Below are 21232 nucleotides of genomic sequence, written 5' to 3'. Positions count from 1 at the left end.
CATATAAGCATACATTCTGTGTATGTGACTCTGGTGTTTCTGTTTCTCAAACATGCACATACAAACAAATGTGTACAGACACACACACACACACACACACACACACACACACACACACACACACACACACACACACATAAATTTACATTTACAATATACATGCATATGTGTGTGTGTGTGTGTGTGTGTGTGTGTGTGTGTGTGTGTGTGTGTGTGTGTGTGTGTGTGTTTACTTAGAGAGCCTGGAACTAAAAGAGCTTTGTATTGCTACACTATGGGCAACAATATTTTCTGCAGAAATTAATGTAGAAAGGTTTATGACATTTACATGCGATACAGAATAGTCATTTCCCTATAATGAGTGCTTACATTAAGCTGTCCATCTGAAGATTATGATACTATTATGTCTGAATGTATGATGGGTTTTGATGACCAGATTGTAAATGGAAACTGCTTCCTTTTGCAATGATTTTTTTTCTTTTTGATTTTGTCAGTTTTTCTTTTTGTTATCTTGATTTTCAAAATGCCTGTCTGGATCACCTGATTGTCAAATCTTGTGTATTTCAACAAATCAGAATATAGTCATTAACTTACCCCTGCAGTATGGTGACCTCCAGTAGCTGCATTATATGGAAAGTAGAGGGTGTGGATATACCTCAAAACTGTCCCTGATTTTCAGAGACATCTCAGATTTTTACTCAGAGTTTACCTCCCTTAATCTCTCCTAAAATTGGTGACTTTTGGATTAAAAGTGTTGAATTGCACTTAATAAATAATGACAGAAATTAGAGTTATAGACTTTTTTAATTCAGAAAATGTATATTAATTCACATTCTTTTAGTCTGTTAATGTCTCAAGTAGTAATATTTTAAAAGTGACCCTGATTGTCCTGGATTATTGCTGGATTTGTCCCTAATTCATTGAGAGATACGGGTGTGGCACTCCACAGGGGACTTTGCCGTAAGTGTGAGAAATGCTTTTTCTTTTCCTTCCTTTCCTTATACTTTTTTTTTTTTTTTTGCATCAGACACACATTCAGTATACGTATTTTGATTGAATAATACTTGATTGGTTAAGTGTTGAATTGATAATGTACAGTAGATTTGGTTTTGCTGGGACCAGACCCTAGGGCTGGATAAACAAATGGCTAGTTAATCAGAAAAAACACACAAAATTGCATTTATGGGTTATAAATCAGCTAGAACAACAGGATTTGTGTTAATATGCATTTTTCTAAAGAATATTAAGTCTAAAACTCAAATGTCTTTCATTATTGAGCCCAGAGTTGACAGAAGTGTTGTTGTTCTCTGTTGTGTTTTGCTAGGACTACAACATAAATGTGATGCCCAGTTAAAGAGATGTCAGATGAGAGTGAGTCTACTGTACCTTTTACACAAAAATAGTTTTAAGGCCCCTTAACTGAATCAAAATTTGGGAAACACAGTTTACTGAAATGGTACTTTCAAGCGTTACAAAACAGCAAAATATATTACTGTCATACTCATACAAGTTAAAAACCTTCTGCACTCCTTCTGTAATTTAAATCATTTTGGTCATAAACACACACACACAAAATACACATTTATGTAATGAATGCAAGCATGCACATGTCTGTGTGTGTGAATACATTCATTCATATATATATATATATATATATATATATATATATATATATATATATATATATATATATATATATATATATATATATATATATATATATATATATATATATATATATATATATATATGTATATATATATATATATATATATATATATATATATATATATGTATATATATATATATATATATATATATATATATATATATATATATATATATATATATATATATATATATCTATATATATATATATATATATATATATATGTATATATATATATATATATATATATATATATATATATATATATATATATATATATATATATATATGTATGTATATATATATATATATATATATATATGTATATATATATGTATATATAATATAAAGAGAGAGAAGCAGAGATATATATCTGTATCTACATCTATAAATGTATATGAATCTAGTTATGTAGATTAACTGTTGCAAATGTTGACAACACTAATGTGTTACCATCAACAAAACAATGTGGACATATTTCTGTGCATGCTCTGAGGATGAAACTCAGACCAAGCAAACTAAAACAATTTTTGCAGGATGGCAATTCCCCTGCATGCCCCTCCCCTGCTAATTAGTTATTCTAACTCCAAGATCACATAATCCACAGGAAAAGGACATTATTTATTTTATTTTATTTATTTTACATTTGTTGACCAGGCTAGTCTAACTGGATACATGTCCATTTTCAGTAGAGGCCCGGGGAGAAAAGCTCCACTTTAAACTAACTAAATCAAGACAATCGAAAGTCCATGCAATATATACAGTACATAAACCTGAAGAATTATTTCATCAAATTGAGTTATACAGAACTACAAATATACAGATTGTGACTACTAAGTTTAATAAGGTAAAATACAGTATTATTATCAAGGGAAAGAGATAGATATTCTTGATTAGAAAATTGGATATGAATGTGCCTTTGTAAAGATGTAAAATGGCTATGATAGAGTGAGTAACATTGAGAAGTAAGAGAATTAATGAATGTAAGTACATGGGGAAGTAGTTACATTCATAGTGAAATAAATAGATTGGTTTATATATACAAGGTGGAAAGATAAGAGCTCTCTGAGGAAAGCAAGGTTGTTAGGAGCATATTCAGTGTAAGCAGCTTGGGAATAAGATGCTAAGAAGGGGGGGTGGGATGAAATTGCTAATACTGCAAACAGGGTTATTGGAAGAGAGTTATAGAATAATGTTATATTGGGGGGGGGTTAGTCAGGGTTAGTACAAGGACAAAGCCATTGTGTTTTTAGTTGAATCTTTAGTTGCTTTTTAAAGAGTGGTAATGATGAGAGAGATGTAAGTTTAATGGGAAGCTTGTTCCAAATTTTCCCTACTGTATTAGAGAAAAGAGAATCACCAGCCTTGTTGTGGGATTTCTGGATGGTAACCAGTAGTTTATTTGCTGAGCGAAGGTTAGTAAGGTTTGTGTAGGGGGGGGGGTGAGGCTACTGAGAAAAGGAGTATTACTGGGCTGGTACAGAATTTTATGGGTAATGGAGAGTTGTTGAAATTCTAGCTGGTTATTTAGTTCAAGCCATCCAAGAAGTTTGCGATTTAGGCAGTGATGAGTTCTAAATGAGGACCCAGTAGCAAACCTGGCAATATTGTTATAAGAAGTGGACAATTTGTTTAGGTTGCTTTTGGAAAGATTGGTATAAACTGGTGAGGCATAGAGGAGGGTGGAGATCAGATGGGTCTGGGCAATAGTAGTTCTGGCTTCTGGGGTGAGAAAAGGTTTTATCCTATATAAGGATCCAAGTTTTCTGTTTACAGTTTTAATAGTGGCATTAATATGTGAGTCAAAGTTGAGGTTATGGTCAATCAATACACCTAATAGTTTTGTAGTTGGGTCAGGAGCTATGATTGTACTGTCGATGGATATAATAGAGAAATCCATTGAGGTGGATTTAAAAGTTGGAGAAAATAGTAATAGTTTAGTTTTTTTTCATTAAGGAGGAGGCGACGTTGTTGGAACCAGTTTTCTACTTGGTTAAATACTGTTTGGGTGATAGACTGGAGTTCAGATGAGGTGGTTCCTTTACAAATCAAAGTGGAGTCATCTGCGTATTGTATGCTGGTAGGTAGAGGTAAATTAGTAGAAAGGTTGTTAATGAATATGGAGAAGAGTAGAGGCCCCAGGATAGAGTGCTGAGGGACACCAAGGGTAATAGGGAGAGGTTACAATCTCAAAGGACAACCTGCTGTCTATTGTGCATATAGGATTTGAACCATTATAATGCCTGTGTGTCAAGTGAGAAAGAGTTGAGTATGTTGAGTAGTATTTGATGGTTGACCATATCAAAAGCTTTAGAGAGGTCAATGAACAGAACAGAGGAGTGTGTGTTATTGTTGCAATGTTTATTAATGCAGTCTGTAAAGGATAGGAGAGCAGTGGTGGTACTGTGGAATGGTCTAAAACCATGTTGACAGTCAGCTAGTAGGTTATATTGGAGAATGTGGTCAAGGAATTGTTGATGGATACATTTTTCCATTATTTTGGCTAGTGGTGATAATATGGCTATGGGCCGAAAGTTAGAGAGTTCAGTTGAGTTCCCTCCTTTGTGAAGTGGGATTATGTGAGAGATTTTCCAGAGTGAGGGAATGGAGCCTTCAGTTATTGTTCTATTGATTAGAATTGAAATGGGATAGGCAAGAGCTTTTGCAGCAGTTTGAAGGTATTCAGGTGGTAGGAGATCAGCTGAGGGAGTACAAGGTTTAAGTTAATGAAGTAGAGTGTAGATGAGGGTTGTAGGAATAGGTTTTAAGTGAAAGGTAGCTGCTAAGGTAGTTGGGGGGATGAGAGAGTAGGGTTAACAGGTGGTAAGGTGTAGCTAGAGACTGTACAGTTTCAGTAAAAAAGGTACTGAAAGCATCAGCAATCTGCATAGGAGAGTTTAGGGAAAGACCAGATGGGGTAGGTGTTTTGGAGTGGCCTGGATGTAAAAGTTTATTTATGCCTGACCAGAAGCTTTGAGGTTGATTATGGTGATTTTGTTGGAGTTTAAAGAAATAGTTTTTTTTATCCTGAATTATTGATTTTTTGGTGGCATTTCTTAGCTGTCTAAAGTACTGCTGATCAATTGGGTCTTTAGTGTTTCTCCATTTGGACCAGATTTTATTTCTTTGTAGGATTTGTTGTCTGGTTTCTTTAGTGAGCCATGGGACTGTTTTGTATCTAGTTCTTATAGAGCGTGAGGGGGCGTGGAATTCTAACATTTGTAGGAATTTGGAGTTAAAATGGGATACTGCTTCATCAATTGGCAGGTGCCTTAGGGGTGACCAGTCACAGGCTTGAAGTTCAGCCTGAAAGTTGGCTGGATCAAAATTTTTTTTGTTGCGGGTGATTTTAGGGGTGGTTTGATTTGGGATAAAGGATTTTTGTCTAGATAGATAGGTTAGTGAATGGTTGCTAATATCATCAGGAAGGATACCTACTTTGTAGGAGAGAGGGTGGCTGTTAATTAAGATCCAGTCTAATATACTTTCTTTGCAGCTAGGTTTATGGATTCTGGTGGGGGTAGTAATAGTTTGTGAGAAGCCATAGAGGTTTATATGGGTTGTGGGTTCTAGAGTGGTACAGGTGTTCCAGTCTATATTAAAATCACCGAGTACAATGGTTTCTTGAGGGAAGGATGTAGAAAGCCAGCAGAGGATATTTTCTAAGATGCTAATGTTATTGCCTGGGGGTAAGTAGGAGCATATTATGTATATAGATTTAGTTGTATTGAGCTGGAGTTTGGAGATAAGAATTTCCACATTAGTTTCTAGACTAGTATGGGCGTGACCTGTAAATGAGATTTGTGCAGTATTGCTACCCCACCACCTTTTTTGGTAGTTCGGTCTAACCTCAAGATATTATAACCAGGTGGGAGTATTTCATTGTCTTTTGTAACTGGTTTAAGCCAGGTTTCAGTTAAGCATAATATATCAAAAGAGTGAGTATCTAGTAGAGCGTGTAGTTGGCTTACTTTATTGTTAACACTTCTTATATTGAGATGAGCTATGAGTAGAGAATTTGTGCTTGTACAGGGAGTGAAGAGGGGTGAGGGGTGTGTTAGGGTGTTGTTATTTGGTCCTGGGTTGGGATGAATGTCACCGTGAAGGAGAGGATGTCTAATTGGGCTATAAGGATGCTTCAGTGGTTTGCTGTCATTAAGTTGTGATTTCCTATATAGTGTAAATGAGAAATGGGCAACTCTGTGGTATTTAGGTGATAGATAGGTTGAGGTGGATGTTATGTTAGAATGGCTTTGGAATACAAGCTCATTTATTACTAATGTTTGTTTTAGGGGTTGGTGAGATGATGTGGCTTGTAGGTTTTCATTAAAGGTGAGAGTATAGGGAATAGAAAGGATAGATAGTAGTGAGAGTAGGAGAGGTAGTTTTATGTAGGTGAGTGTATAAGTTAAGGGCATGGTAATGGAGATGATAGAACATAGTTAAGAATTAGGAGGTGGGAGTAAAGAGAGTGTGAAGTATTAACATGTGTAAGAGGTAATTGAGAGTAGTTGTCAGTATGTGAGTGGGTGTGCAGATGGTATGTGTGTGATGAGTTGTGGATGGCTATTGGATAGGAAGTAGGGGGTGTGGCTTTATAAGTATAAAGGTAGGACCACTGGGGGTGGGTGGAATTTGGGGGTAGGGCAGGGGAGTGGAGTGAGCAAGTGAGAGTCTACGGAGACAATCAGGGAGCAGCAGACTCCTGAGGCAAGTTAAGTATATCCAGGTGAGTAGAATATGGTAAATGCAGGAGAGAGGTAGGGAAATTTTGTGGAATAAAGGGCAGAAAAAAGCAGAGTACAGTTAGTGGGAGGAAGAAAAGGTAACAGTATAGTGAAAGTAGCAGGAGGATTAGCAACTAGTCGAGGGATAAGAGATGTAAGAGTATTAAGAGTAGATATTTGGGAAGGTGGAGTACAGGGTGTAACCCTAGACTGGAGTAGAGTGCCACCTAGTGGGCAGAAAGTATAGTACACAAAGGTATAAATATTAGATAAAGCTACAAGACGGAGGTACAGTTAACAAAAGGTAATGGGAGGAAAATAGCAGATTGCTATTGGGGTGTAGGGGAGAAAAATGTTGCTGCTGGTTTCCCTGCTCGCTAGCTTAGTTTCTCTTGGTACTAGATAGGTATAAATAAATAATACAGCTTAATAGGTAGATCCAAGTTGGAACATACTTTCTTAGTTCTTTTTGGTAGCTGGGAACACAATATATGAGTTGGGGCAGCAGGTTTCCTTGGCCAGACGTTGGGATGGTAGAGACAAAAAAAATCAGAAAGGGGTCCTGAAAGATCAAGCAGCTCCCTTAGTATAGGATAGGAGGTAGAGAGCTAAGAGGGATAGAAAGATGAAAAACTTTTAGGTGTGAAGACAAACAATTAAAAATATGCTGTACAGTAAAAGCAATCTAGGTAAGACACAGGTATATCCGAGCAAATCAAAATAGACTATTAATGGATGCAATGGTTACTAATTCAGACATATTCCCTGACCTTAGAGATTGTTGATCTTAAACACCTGATAATAGTCCTTTAATTGTGTTTGGCCTAAAGCACTAAATCTGTTATTAAAAACACATATTTTTACTTATTTTTCTGTTGGTATTTTTTAAACAAGACCTTTATTCCAGTTGGTTTGGATTACCTTGTGATGAGAGTGTTGACAAAACAGAGCATGACATTAAGAAAGTTTGATAATTTTAAGTAATCCCATAAATTTATAAAAAATATATAAAATAGATTAGATATTGATATAGATATGTGCGTATGTCTATGTATACATATATAAATGAATTCTTTCTATTATAAAAATGAAGTGATTGCTACATTTAGCAGATTTACAAAGATACAATGTATGCTGGAACGGTAGCCATGTAGTAAATGATCATTTTACTGTAGTGAAGAAAAATATGTAAAAATGAAAAATAAATAAATAATGGCAGAATTTCACAGTGTTCGATTTCAGTAGCATTCCACACTTACATTTGAAGTAATGTTGCTTAATACAGAAAATATAAAATGTATTTGTCAGGATGAAAAAATAAACATTCAAAAGGTATACTAAAGGAATGAATGCACTGTAAATTGTTACAAAATTAAACACTTACAAGCACATAGATATCTACAGACTGATGTGGGTATGCAAAGGCAGAAAGTTCAGAGGTGAGAATAGAGATATGCAAAGTGTAGATTGTACTACAGGAATAAAACATCCTGCTGAAAGACCAGGATGTTACTGTGTGATAAATAAGTTATCATGGCTGAGGAAGGGACAGCAAACCAAGATAATGCCATACAATTTTGTACAGATGCTCCATCACAGTTCATCAAATTATAATAAATTGTATATGCATTCATATATATGTATATATTAGTTAAAACAATCATATTTGTTATTGTTATACTTTAACATCCAAAATGTTTTACAAATGTATACTCATATTAATACTTTTTTAACTTTGCGTTCATATTCTACCACTGTACTTTCTTTACTGTCACTTCAGTGTTATGATACTCTTATATATTTTTGCAAGTCTGGTGATTTTATTGACCCCTGTCTGAGACTAAAACTGAAAAATTAGAAGAGTTCAAATTTCTCTAGTAAATAAATCTAAATAACTGATTAAATAAATGAAGAAACAAATACATAAATAATAACATATTATGATTTACATACATTCTTGCATGACTGCAACACATGACAAATGCCAACAACAGTAATAAACATAAATTTTACCATATATTTTAAATAAATATGTAATATTGGACATAAACAGAGCCAAAACATTACTACAAATTGCAACAGCCACACTTTGTCCTGTAATGAAGGAAAATGTAGTAAATAACATTAACCATCTTGTTAACAGTATCTTGCATGGGTTATCCTTCATGGTAACCTCTCAAGGTACAGAGAAGTTACAGTCACACTGTATTGATCACTTATTGGTCTCATTATTGAATATAATGCACCCTTCAGCATGCAACTTGTTAAGCACAAAACCATCTTGAAGATCCTAAATATTTCCTCACCAAAAAGGTCTCATGTATTAATTCCCCTTAAGTATTCTGAAAGACTGAAAGCCTTGTTCTTCTACAATGTCGCATACAGACTCTGGGGAAGAGGGGATCTCCACTTAGTTTTCCATGCTATGAAAGATCCAGCGCTCTTTCACTTACATAGAACTAGTAGTAAATTAAACACATGATCTAGAGAGCTAAACTTAAGGCACCACATCACCAAAACCAGATGGCATAACAGCTATCTAACTAAGCACCACATCAACAAAACTATTGGGTTGAGAGATGCCTAACAAAAGTACTTCACTAGCAACGTTTAAAACTAGTATTGATGAGTGGATGGTTGAATTGAAATTTTCAACAGGGTTCATTTCTTTGGCTGTAAGCTTAGAGTCATTTCTTTGGCTGTAAGTTTAATAAGTAGCTAAGAACCCATCTCAGACAGTAGCAACAAAGATCTTTTGAGCAAGCACAGATTCATACCATAATGTAATATAGCTAGATCAGACATTATAGTGGAGATTGGCATTATCATGAATGTTGCTATAAGAAACTATAGCTTTTGAAATTGTCACATTAGTTAATATGTGCTTAGGCTAATTTTGGTCACATATTATACCAACTTGCTTCCGAATATTAGGAAATATCTCAGAGTTTCTCAAGTTTTTCTATGAATATTTCTAAGTTAACAATACTTTTCTGATGGAATTATACCACAGCTTCAGAGCAATGTCTTCTCTTTTAAGTCAGTGTTCGGCAACAAAATATGTAACACAAACTGAGGTTAGATACAGTATATAACTTTCTTTAATTGCACAAGGCTACTCAGCATTGTGTTTGAGAATACTTTTTATCATGTGATGGAATCAAAAATCACAGATCATTGGATGGGTTGATACATTTAACAGAATGCTACTTTTAACTATAATAAGATTATGAATTAGAGGTTGCAATAGCAAGCTTTTGTTAAATAATTACAGTTTCTTAAGATTTTGCAGCTTTATAACCAAGAGTCATAGAAAGAAAGGAAAAGTACTGAGGAGGTAACATCTTATCCTAGCCTAACCTATCGATTTCCAGGCCACCTGCTCAGTGCTTTTCCGGTATGCCTCAGTGTTAAGAAATGTCATTTTTTTCTGCTAAATACACCTTTATGTTCTCATCCTACTGCTATATAGCCTGCCCTCTCCAAGGTGTAAAACAATTCTCTTTCTTTGTACTGCATATTGTGTGCTACTCAAATAATGAGGACTTTGATCATCTCTTTATTGTCCCTCATTTAACAGTATTTGTTGCTCCAATAAAAGTTCACTTTACCTTTGCTACCCACTTCTACTTGTATGTAAACCAAACATAATCTCATCCTAGAACTACTAAATTTATACATTGCTCTTTCTGAAACTAATATTGTCTGTATAAAAGTATTTCAGGAAGTTTGTTTATTGTACTATTCTCTGTAGAAGTGTATTCAGGAAGTTTGTTTATTGTACTATTCTCTGTAGGTGTATTCAGGAAGTTTGATTATTGTACTATCAGTGCAAACTTTTTGAAATATATTTATGAAAATTTATGTAGTCAGGATTCATTAAGGTACCAAGAAGTGTATGGTTCCTCTACACATGCTCGTTTTAAAAATGCTTGATTGTTAGTAGATCACAGAAAAAAAAACATGAATGATACAGCAACAAACACTTTCTCCCACAGAAAATCATTGCTGGTTGATGTGATGGTAATAATTCACTTCTTCAGGGAGATTTCTTACATCTTTGAGTCAAGCCGACGTTTCCCGCACGGTAAATAACCGTTTGGCCATCCTGACTTCAGGAGCTACCAACAAAACAAACCCCCTATGACCCCCACACCCCCTCTTACTAAATATACCATTACCATGCATTACCACGGGGGGTAAGGGGAAAAGTGATATATAGAGAGATAGACATAGAGATAGATATAAATATACAAGTTCTGGGGCTGCAGGGGGATTGCCCACTCTGCAAAAAAAAAAGGAATTTTTTTGCTCTTTTGGATTTCAGGCATTTTTTCATTCTTTTGGAAAGTCAACTTTCAGGATGTAGGAGTTTCACAATGGAAGCAGATATGTACAACCCCCACATACACATCTTAGAATGTTTTTCCAATTTAGTAACTCCTGCAACATGGTGATTCATGGTCCTCTACCACAAAGATGTACAGCATTGTGTAAGTCTGGCCCTATAACCATACTGAATGCTAATGAGACATTCTTGAGGAGAGGCATTTGCTAATTAAATATGGGCTTTCTTTCAAAAACCACATCCAGAAAGACATCTACATGGCCGAGCAATTCAAGAATTTGTGTATATCAGCATGGCTGTCCCCATCATGTCTCGATATTTTGTCCATATTAAGCTACCTGCCATAAATGTGGTATGCAGTTCAGGGGTTGGGAGTACACTAAACCACCAGGGATTACACTTAAAGTGCCACAATGACAACAACATAATGGTGATTGGGTGGGGAGATGCACAGGACACCAAATGTAGAATAACAGGCGTGTTGTACCTTTAAGAAGCATTTCCAAGATCTGTATGTGCATATAAATACCAAGCACTTGTTAGTTTCAGTGCCATTTGGAAGGTGCAGCCAGAATGTTAACATCCTTGTGCATGATAGCTAATCTGTTTATACGTTAAAGTTACTTAACTTCATTTATGATGTGTTTGCATGCGATAAAGCTGCTTGAACAAGAGCCCATTATGCTTGCTTGTTTTGTCCTGACCTGGCGAGTAACATGTTGTCAGAACCGGGATGGCAAAGACTATTCTTCAGAGTCCCAAGGTGCACAGGTAATGCCACAGGCAAACTAAAAGAACAGAGAGCAAAAAATGTTCAGGGACAAGTCAAAGGTAAAGAGAACACACAAGAATGATTTATTTATTGAACAAGGTTAAACAGAGCATTACAAGGGCACAAAGCATAGTGTTAAGCAAAGGAATAGCACAGAAATGTTTATTAAATAAACAAGAAGTAGAAAAGAGCTCATTAATCAGGCAAAATGTTTGAAACTGAGTTATTTGATAAAACAAGCATTAGAAAAGTACATAAAGGGTTCAGGATCGCCTCGTGAATTGTAAAATGAGCATATTTAAAGTAAGACAAGCATGCTAAGAATTAAAACGAGTACAAGAAAGTATAACAGGCATGAAAAGAGATTAAATGAGTAAAACAAATATAGCAAAAGGGCATAAAAGGGCACATTAAGAGATTGAATGGGTGAAACAACTATAACAGAAAGGGCAAAAAACGGCACATTGAGTATAAATAAAGCAAAGGTGACTGCATGTGTTTTGGGTGAATTACTGTGTTTAGTATTGATTACTACTTCATATTGATTGAAGCCTTGAATAGCATAACTAGAGTTGTGCTTATCACTGTGAATTAATTCCGAATAGTTTGTTGTGCGCAAAGTGCAACTATTTTGTGAAGTGCAGTCAAGTGAAGCCATTTTGAAAAGTTTTTTGTGCCTGGGTGTGTCTGTTCACAGAGTGCCGTCATTACAGAGTGTCTCTTGCACTACACAGAGTTGTTTGGCAAAGTGCAGCCATTTTGGGGAAATTCCAGTGTGAGGTATACTGTTTATTCGCAAAGTGCAGTTATTTTGAAGTGTTTTTCACTCTGAGTTTCTCCTGATCAATACATTCATAAATTGCGATTACTTCAAAACAGTTTATTCTCAAAGTGCCATTACTTCGAAACTGTTTATTTGTAGAGTGCCACTGCTTTGAGATAGTGTATTCACAAAGTACAATCGAAATGTTTCCCGCCCTCAGCTTCTATTGCTCAGTTTATACTCGCTGTGCAGTTGTTCGAAATGTTTCTTAAAATGGTGATAAATGACTTTGGTAGTAAAATGTTGATAAATGGCTTTGGCATTAAAGCAATTACAAGACAAAGGCTTGTACAGTAAAATGATGATAAATGACTTTAGCATTATTGCCTTTACAAGATAAATGGCTCGTACAGTAAAATAATTTCAAGGCAAGTGGCTTTACAATAAAGAGATTTCAAAGTATTACAGTGCCCAGGAAACTTATTTCATGAAATTCAGTTATAAAGGCTCATTGTGTTGTTACAAGTACTGGCATAAATTTCAAGCACATGTATATGTATATGTACAAGTGTGCATATTTGTAAGAGTTTTCACTAAGATATGTCAATATGGCAGACGGATTTCGCAAGCCACAACCACTTGTATTTAATCAGAACACTGCAGAGATCTGAGGAATATTTGAGCAAGAAAACAATATATTTATACAAGCAGCTTATTCTGATAAGGATGCATATACTAGGGCATTCATTTTGCTGAACCTAGCAGGGTCAGAAGCAATTGAAAGGGAGAATTTATTTGTATATGCCCCAGCAGTGTATGAAGGTGAAGGAGAAACTAGTCGTGTTGTTGTGCAGGCTGAATCAAGGGAAGACCCAGAGTGTTTAAAGCACAAATTCAGAGAAATGTGTAATCCCTAGACTAATGTTACACTAGAGTGGCATTTGTTTTACATGAAAGATCAAAAGCAAGGGGAAACTTTCACAGCTTATATTACTGACCTGAGAAACAAAGTTAAAATGTGTAGGTTTGGTGAGTTAAAGGATGAGTTAACAAAGGACAGACTCATATGTGGTATTAATAATGCTGCTGTGAAAAAGATTTTGCTTCGTGACAGTGATGTAATGCTGAGTAAAGCCATTGAGATTTGTCAAATTTATGAAGTTACAGAAAGGCACACAAATATGCTTGCTAGTTATAAGAGCATGGTTTCAGTAGGCTCCAGAGCTCATGTAGACATCATGCAACATGTGACAGGCAAAAGCAGGCCTAAGCACATGGAAGCAGCAGCCCTGCGAGATTTCCATGTAAAACCCATAAACTTCTAGCACATTCCAAGAACAGTTCAGTTAAAGAACATGCTCAGTGCAGTACCAAGAGAGCATCCAGTGTAAAACAGATGTTGCACAGTACAGCATAAGACTGAATCAGCAAAACCCGAACCAAGCTTTATTGTTAACTGTCGCAACTGTGGTGCCAACCATGAGTTCAGAAGAGAGAAGTGCATAGCATTTGGTAAGCAATGTCACAAGTGTAAGAAATGGAACCATTTTCCAAAAATTTTGTAAATCGAGTAAGTCTCACACAGTAACAAAGAAGGGTCACTCCAAAAAGCAAGTTAATCAAATAGACCTGCAACAGTCTGCTTTCTATGTGGATGGTGTATCAGTAATTGGTGAAAAGATTGATGCAGTAGATTTATTGACAAGAAATTAAGCATATTGTACTGTTTGAATCAATAGTAAACCCACCAAGCTTAAAGTCAACACTGGTTCAAAGTATAATGTCATGTTTGCAGATACTTTTGCAAGGATCAGAGCTGGTGGACAACTAAATGTGACTAGCTGTGCAAAACTTAAAGCTTATGGAGGTGAAGAAATTCAAACCAAATGCTCAGTAGTGCTTTCATGTTATGTGGCCAAGAGCTGCTACAGCCTATTGTTCTATGTGGTTCGAAAACCTGTACAGTTATTACTGGGTCTCAGAGACAGTTTGGAAATGAATCTGCTTTCTTTTACCAAACAAGTTCATCAGATAAGCACAGATAAGCTACTTCCAGCTTCACCAATACTATTTTTTCAGAATATGCTGATGTTTTCGATGACAGATTAGGCAAACTTCCAGGTGAGTATCCCATGAAACTAGACCCAGAAATCAGTTCAGTGGTCAGACCAGCAAGAAAAGTTCCGACAGCTATGTAGCATAAGGTCAAAGCTCAGCTGGACAAAATGGTGCAACAAGGTGTAATTTGTCCAGTTACAAAACCATTCCGAATGGGTGTCGTCCGTGGTAGGAGCTGATAAAAAAGGCTCAGATGAAATCAGAATACGTACTGACCAAAAAGATTTGAATAAGGTATTGAAGAGACCACATCATCCCATGTTGAAGAGTTTGCAGCCCTGATACCAAATGCCACTGTTTTTTCTGTCTTAGTTCATTCTGGCAAGTGATTTTTTATCACAAATCTTCATAAACTGCAACAGTACAACCTCAAAATGGTCTATATGAAAGGCAAACTTCTTTATCTGGCTGATACCTTATCCAGAGTGCTTAGAAATACAATGGAACAGCTTCACACAGAGAATTGTGACTTTGATTTCATGGAAGTGCATAACTTTTCTACCACAAGAGTTGATGAGTTAAGAGAGCATACAATGACTGATCCAGTTTTGCAAAAGCTCAATCACTATATCAGTGCTGGATGGCCATCAAAGCAGTCAAGTGTACCACCAGAAATGCAATCTTACTTTCCTTACAGAGATGAGTTGTTGATGGAAGATGGCATTATTTTCAAAGGTCCTAAAATTGTTGTTCCTGCTTCTTTACAAGAATATATCCAGATTTTGCATTGTGGTCACCCGGGTTCTAAATCTACTAAGAGAAGACCAAGAGGACTAGTACTTTGGACTTATCTAGTGGAAGACATTGATAGAGTACTTTCTTCCTGTTCAGTAGGTAAAAGTACTAAAGTGCATTTGCAAAGACAGCCACTTCAGCTAAGTCAAATTCCTGATTGGTATTGTAGCTACTGACATATTCGAGTGGAATAATCAACATTATTTAATACTGGCAGACTCTTATTCAAATTGGTTTAAAATCAATTTACTACCTAATCTAACTTCTACTACAGTCATTACTAAGTTGAAACGCCATTTCTCAGTCCATGGTAGTCCACAGAAATGAATCTATGACAATGGTACGCAATTCACCAGTCAATTGTTTCAGAAATTTACCAGAGAATGGGACTTTGTACATGTTACTAGAAGTCCAGAGTATCCACAACAGAATGGACTTGCTGAACATGCAATACAAAGTGCAAAGCAATTACTTGAAAAGTCTAAGCGTGATAATACCAATGTTTTTTAAATTTCTCAGAAACATACTCCATGATGATATACTTGGCTCACCTGCTCAGAGACTTCTATCTAGGCAAACCAGAACAAAAATTGCCTATCAGTTCTAGTTTGAGGCCTAAAGCTAAGAACAACCAAGCAATCAAAGCCCAGTTATCTAGAAAGCCTTCTTTCCAAAAGTCTAGGTATGACAAGTCGAGCAGATTTCTTCGTCCATTGAAAAAAGGAGAGACAGCGAGGTTACAAACAGTGAAAGGTTTTGACTGGCTTGGTCAAGTAAGGAGTATTTGTGCAGAGCCAAGATCCTGTTTTGTTAAATCCAAGGGTGTGGTGTACAGAAGAAACTGCAGACATCTTCCTGTAGCAGAACCAATATCGCTGCATTGTACCCATGATAAAGACTCTAACTTTCAGAGAAATCCAGATGATATTCCTGTTCCAGTACATATCTTGCCTCCTGGTACTGTTCCAGCAGATGATTCCAGTGTTCCTAAGACTGAACAGTCAGCAGAGACAATCCCAGTTGCTAAACCAGATCCAAATTTTATGTCACACGATATGGTCACATTTCAAAGCCTAGTGTGAAATACACAGCAACTTGGACATAATTGTATATATGTATCTAGCTTTGTATAATTGCATGATGAAAATCATTTCTGTGTAAATTGCATATTCATTAATTTCAGTTACAATGTCTAATGCATTTTCTCAAAGAGGGAGGATGTAGAATAACAAGTGTGTTGTACCTTTAAGAAACATTTCCAAGATCTGTGTGTGCATATAAATACCAATCACATGTTAGCTTCAGCGCCATTTTGAAGGTGTAGCCAAAATGTTAACATCCATGTGCATGATAGCTAATCTGTTTATACATTAAAGTTACTTAAATTCATTTATGATGTGTTTGCATGCGATAAAGCTGCTTGAACAAGAACCCATGATGTCCGCTTGTTTTATCCTGACCTGGTGAGTGACACCAGAAAGTGCACAGTAGGGATCTGGGGGTGAGAAATACACTAGAATAACAGGGATTGCACTTAAATGTAAGTGCATTATTGGAGAGAGAGCAGCTGACATAATGATTAAGGTCTTTGCCTCTTATATACAGTGTACAAGGTTATATCCTGACCTCTCTCCAATGTCTGTATGGATTTTGCATGTTGCCTCTGTGGTGTTCCTCCTACCTCCTAAAATTATGCTGAGTGTTTGCATCTCAGATTTACCCAACTACTGAGTTATGAGCGGCAACACAGATTCTAGACAATGTCCTATAGGAAGAAGTATTTTACAGACCAACTGCTTTGGATATCTACTGTGGTGCTTAGTATCCTCAATATAGGACAACAAGGATCACAGACTGTGCACCCTGGCAGCACTAGCCAACTGATGGCATAAAATATGTGTCTAGATGATTTGGTCATGTTGACTAATGTCGACAAAAGGACATATATATTTGCCAGTGATAAGTGGGCTGAGGACATGACCTATACCAGGGAACGATTTTAATGGTGGAAGGGGTGTATGTACCCCTATTGGCCAGTGTGTGCCTGCCATGAAGGCCAGAAGCCCTGGGTCAATAAGCTAAAGGCAGGTCAGTGTCCAGCTGCCTAGATTGGGTTACCTGGGATAGCGTTGTTGAGTGACAGACAGACTTAAAACCAATCAACCTGCCAAACATGAACTAAGAATTGCTATACTCAATGTAGGTTCATTGGCAGGATGGAACATGGAAATAGATGATATGATAGTAAAGAGGAGACTGGACATCCATGTCTGTAGCCATGATACAAGATAGAATGGAAAGTGCAGCAAAGCCTCTTGGCTTGCGATCCAAAGTCTATACTCAAGAAGAGGACAGCCTAGAAATAGCATGGGAATTGTGGTGAGGGAGTGGGTTCAGAAGACAGTGACAGTGTATCATCAGAATTAGTGACAGACACATGGCAATCAGACTCCAGTGTAAACATAGGGAAATATTCAGAATGTGCAATCTGCCTCCAGTGTAAACATAAGGAAATATTCAGAATTTCAGCATATGCTCCACTGAGAGGTTCTGATATTGAGGAAAAGAGTGCATTCAGAAAGGAGTTGCAGGACCTACTAGATTATTTATTTTATTTTATTTATTTTATTTTACATTTGTTGACCGGGCTAGTCTAGCTGGACAAATATCCGTTTTCAGTAGAGGCCCAGGGAGAAAAGCTCCAAATACATGTAGTAAACAATCATTAACAACCCAAAAAAAAAGCAATAGTAAACAAAAATACAGAATGGTACAATGGTAAGCATGTGTAAGACTAAAAGAGAGAGAAAAAAAAAACAAAAACAGAAAGCCAACTCAAGACCAGTTAACAAAAACAATGAAACAGCTGGTTAAAAATAGAGATTTCAGGTATGCAAAATAGGAAGTAAGATTAATAAAAAAGCAGATGAGGAAGCCACCAGATGGCATAACATGGAGAAGAAAAAAGAATAGATCAAATTTATGGAGGATTTAAAATAAGGAAGTAGCTGGTATCACTAAGTGTGACATTTAGAGGCACAGTCGGGGAGTATTATCAGTCAGGGTTAGCACAGGGACATAGCCAGTGAGTTTTAAGGTGCTCTTTGATATGTTTTTTGAAGAGGGATGTGGAGTCTAGGTTAGTTATTTCTTGAGGAGTTGGTTCCAGATTTTCAATTTGAAAATAATGAGTCACCAGCTTTATTGTAAGATTTGGGTAATCAGTTTTGGCATCAGGGTAGTAAAGGGACTTATGAATGATAATTAATTGTTGATAGAGTAGGTGGCTATTAAGTTCTAACCAATCCAGTTGCTTGAGGTTGAGACAGTGATGAGTTCTGAAGGGAGTAGCAGTAATGAATCTAGTTATACTGTTATAACAGGTAGAGAGTTTGGTAATGTTATTTATATATAGATGAACATGAATTGTTGAAAATGGGTGACCTGAATGCACATACTGGGATAGACATAACAGGATATGAGCATTGCCTGGGTCCACATGGGTGTGGCAGCAGAAATAAAGGAGGAGAGGCCATTCTGAAGTTCTGTCTGGCAAATGGAATGATGGTGAGCCAACATGTGGTTCACAAAAGAGACAGTCACAAGATCACATACAACAGTGATCAACATGCAACTAAGGTAGACTTTCTTCTATTAAGGAAAGGGCATTGGGACAGAATAAGTGATTGTAGAGTCATCCCTAGTGAAACAGTTGACCTGTGAGATAAACCAATCATTGTGACAATTAGCTGCAGCAGTGGTCGTACAAGGCTCTAAGGTCAACAGAGACCAGACTAATGACCTGAAGTGGACTGGAGAGAAAGCATAACAGTTCATGGATTTTGTCAGGGCTGTAGCACCTCAAAAAGAAGAGGAAATAGGTAGAGTTGAAGAAGAATGCCAGCTCCTCAAAACAGCATATGTAAGGACTACAGAACAGATAAGCAATCAAACCAGTTATGTAAATAATCTACATAAAGAAAGCTGGTGGTAGAATGCACTCGTCCAGGAAGTCATCAAAAGAAAGAAGGAGTGCAAGAAAAAGAGGGAAATAGAAAAGATGGAACAGGCCAGGAAGGAACACTGGCTGGCTAACAAAGAAGCTAAGATAGGAGTTGCAATAGCAAAGAACAAGGCAGTACAGGCACTCTACCAGCTTCTGGAAAGTTAGTCAAAAGATGGCACAAGGAAGCTATATAGGTTACAAGGCAAAGACAGAAAGATAAAGAAGATAATGGATGCCAGCAACAAGCTACTTATCAGGCCACATGATAACAAAGGTAGACAGAAGGAGTACTTTCAGCAACTTCTGAATAAAGAAAACCCATAGAAGCTCCACTACCCCAGACACAGCCAGTGATGTAGGAAGAGGAGGAGCCAACCATAGAAGTAAGAACAGCAGTAATGAAAATGAAGTCAGTGAAAGAAACAGTCTCAGATGAGGTCACAACAAATATGATCCTATGTCTTAAGTGATAATTTAATACAGGTGTTAAAAAAATGTTGGGTGAGATACAAGAGAAATGGCTCCATAGGGTACTCATAGCAATATGGAGAGATATATATATTCCAGATAACTAGAGAATAAATATTCTAGTACTTGTATACAACAACAAAGGGGCTAGTCATAGCTGTGGGCAGTATAGAGGTATCAAACTCCTGTCATACTGCACAGAGGTTCTGGAGAGGGTAATTGATTAATGAAGATGCAGAGCAGTAGAAGGCAAGAAGGGTGATGAATAGTTTGAATTCAAATCAGGATGCAGTACAACTGACCCAGCATTTGCAGTGAGACAGATAGTTGAGAAGCAGCTACAGATGAGGAAAGAGTCCAACTGGACATTTCTAGACTTTGAGAAAGTATGTGACAAGGTCTCAAATAAGCTGATTTGAACAGTCCTGCAGTGGTTCTAAGTCCCAGAAGCATAGGCAGAGTTAGTGCAGGCTATGTACAAGGACTCAATGACTCAGGTATGCATAGTGACTGGTCTTACAGAGTGTTTCACAGTGGAACTGGTTGTGCATTAAGGTTTAGCTCTGAGCACATTACTATTCATACTGGTGATGGACTACATTAGCAAACGGGTGGAGGGGGATAGATCAACGAAGCTGCTACATGCACATGAGGTGGTATTACAGTTAGATACTGAGGAAGAACTTCAACAAGGAATAGAGGAATGGAATATAAAACTGAAGGCATGTGACTGAATACAGATAAACAGTTGTAATGGCTGAAAATGAGAAACTGAAAAATGAGAAAGAAGGAAAAATACTGGAACAGGTTAACAACTTCATGTATGTGGGAGGTGTGGTTGAGGGAAAAGGGAAGCCAGAATATGGAGGTCATAGATGGAATCAGAGGGGCTGCAGCCAACTGGCACAGGGTGTCAGAGATAGTGTACGACAGAAGAATGCCAAAGAAACTGAAAAGTAAGGTGTACAAAACAGTGGTATGACCAGTACTACTGTATGGTACAAAAACCTTGGCAGTAAAGGCACAGCAGTTGAGGAAGCTATAGGTAATGGAGACAAAGTGCCTGAGACAGGTGGCAGGATGCACACTATGGTACAGACAATGAAATTAGGACATTGCAGAAGACAAAGTAGCCCCAATTGCATAAAAGGTCAAAGAGAGAAGATTATAGTGATTTGGACACATATGCAGAAAATCAGAAGACAATCTGGTGAAGAGGATTTGGGACAGAGAGGAAGAAGACAAGAGGGAATGAGAGTGTCCAGCAATGAAGAGGATGGATTGTATTAAAGAAACCCTTCGACAATCAGGCACGAGTGTCAAAGAGTGTAGGAGAGTGGCACTGAATAGAGAGAAAGATGGTGACAACTGACAACACCCTGACCCTTTGTAGAAAATGGGGAAAAGGTATTTAATGATAGTGATGATGTAATGGCACCAACAGCATTATGCAGATCGGTGTTGGGGTATACACTGGACCACCACAGATTACACTTAAATGTAAGTGTTGTAACAGTATGAACAACAATATGGGGATCAGGAGTAGGGAGATATACTTGTTCACCAAGGAGTACGAGATTTATTTATTTATTTTTATTATTTTATTTTAATTTTGTTTACAGGATG

The 21232-nt window shown here is 36.9% G+C and overlaps 1 protein-coding gene across 1 annotated transcript in view; it reads right to left on the bottom strand.

Annotated features, from left to right (window-relative positions):
* The window catches only part of LOC122813058 (cytosolic 5'-nucleotidase 1A-like), a 701175-nt gene that overhangs the window by 152980 nt on the left and 526963 nt on the right, over nucleotides 1-21232 (bottom strand). The gene's annotated exons all lie outside the window — the stretch shown is intronic.

Source organism: Protopterus annectens, chromosome 1.part1, assembly GCF_019279795.1.
Source record: "Protopterus annectens isolate FY-2018-M chromosome 1.part1, PAN1.0, whole genome shotgun sequence".
Taxonomy (NCBI): domain Eukaryota; kingdom Metazoa; phylum Chordata; order Ceratodontiformes; family Protopteridae; genus Protopterus; species Protopterus annectens.
The sequence above is the reverse complement of the archived record's forward strand: the minus strand, read 5'-3'. Positions and strand labels throughout refer to the sequence as shown.